At 41.8% G+C, this 1,619-nt stretch overlaps 1 protein-coding gene across 4 annotated transcripts in view; it reads right to left on the bottom strand.

Annotated features, from left to right (window-relative positions):
* LOC109539810 (prolyl 4-hydroxylase subunit alpha-1) overlaps positions 1-1,619 on the bottom strand; it is a 117,734-nt gene that overhangs the window by 16,938 nt on the left and 99,177 nt on the right. The window lies entirely within an intron of this gene.

The raw sequence follows: 1,619 nt of genomic DNA, 5'->3' as shown, positions 1-1,619 counted from the left end.
TTGATTACTTTTTGATAAATAATTCGTTCTTATTGCGAAATAGGAGCACTATTTATCAATCTGTAATAAAAGACGTGAGGACAGAATTTCCTTTCCTTTTTTAAAGACAAAAAAAATTTTTGAGGCGAAATACCCAAAAAGGAGTTGGCAAAAAACAAATATTTTTATCAGCCTGTATATTGCAGTCGTTCATTGCTGATGTTTTTAGAGAATTTTTGGCGAACGTTTGGTGACAAACTTCCTCTTCGAGAGCGACTATTGCGACGAGCCATCTTTGCCATCGCCCGAACAACTGAAAAATCGAATTCTGATCAAGAACAAGAAGCTTTCGGTGGAAATTCCTGCTCCATTCACCCCAATGTCTACGCCCATCCGGCCGGCAAGCGGAGTGAGACACTCAGTTCCCGGAAGAACCAGCTCGATTATCAGCAACGCCAGTTCCAGTTCGTTTAATGATGATTTCAGCGATGATGATTACGATGATGAAGATGACGAGGACAATATGGAAGGTAAATTAAATTTTTTAGTCGACAGTATAGTAGTTCCAGATCGGAAATGAGGACTTTTTAAAGCGGAGGGCGCATTTTGCATTTTCAACTCAAAATTTTAAACATTTCCTGATTAAACTGTCGCCTACAAAGTGTGCTTTTTACAAATTTCTGCTTCTCCCGGATCGGAATTTAGGAATTTTTAAGAGCGCAATTGACTGTAAAAGTTCATTTTCTAGTCAGCATTTACCAAGTCGATAAAAATCAGGACATGTGTCGATCCTTGAGAAATTTTGCCTGGTTTGGGCTCCAACTGTGGTCGACCAACTCTGAAATTTTAAAATTTCTGCCTGCGGTGGATCGGAAGTTATGGATTTTTAGAGCGGAGGGTGCAATTAGTTGAAAACGTTCATTTTCATGTGGTCATTTACATTTAAGTCGGTGAAAATCTGAAGATGGGGGCGATTGAATGAAATTTTACGCACTTTCCGATTCATTTGAATGAAATTTTAGATAAAACGATCCATACCATACTGGCTCCGACTGATTCACCACGCACATTTGGAAGTCATGCAGTTTCAAAAACCAGCTCGACCAAACGCTCGCTGCCCACCGATGATAAGCTGAGGAAAAAGGGCAGTCAAATATCCAAAGAGCTCTCGGACTTGGTGGTTTATATTCAGGTAGGACGCAAAAATCTTCCAAACTCTCCTGTAACATTTTGAGTGATTCCAGGCCATTAAGTTCCGAGGCCTAAACAACATATCGCCGAACAGTTCGGTCAAGCAGCGACCAAAAACTTGCGTATCAATATCGGGTAGTTCAATTGTGACGACTGGCAGCAGTTCGGCATCCAACATATCATCTTCTGGCATTGGAAGCGAATCGGATAGCATTTTATACGAGAATGAAGTGTGCCAGGATAAGAAGCTGCCGCGTCCAAACCTGAACTATCCATGCTATCAGTGCTCTTCTATCAATGAAAACACTGCGAAAAAACTCTGCAGGAAACAGCCTTTGGCCTTGGTGGCGCACACCCAGACTCAGCTGATGAGGACTTATCCGGCCCCCATGCGAATCGACTCCAGCAATTTCAATCCTGTGATATTTTGGTCGTTTGGTAAGCACCCA

Source organism: Dendroctonus ponderosae, unplaced genomic scaffold, assembly GCF_020466585.1.
Source record: "Dendroctonus ponderosae isolate FM_Combo_2020 unplaced genomic scaffold, Dpon_F_20191213v2 Dpon_F_20191213_7, whole genome shotgun sequence".
NCBI classification, from domain to species: domain Eukaryota; kingdom Metazoa; phylum Arthropoda; class Insecta; order Coleoptera; family Curculionidae; genus Dendroctonus; species Dendroctonus ponderosae.
This window is presented reverse-complemented; position numbering and strand designations above follow the sequence as displayed.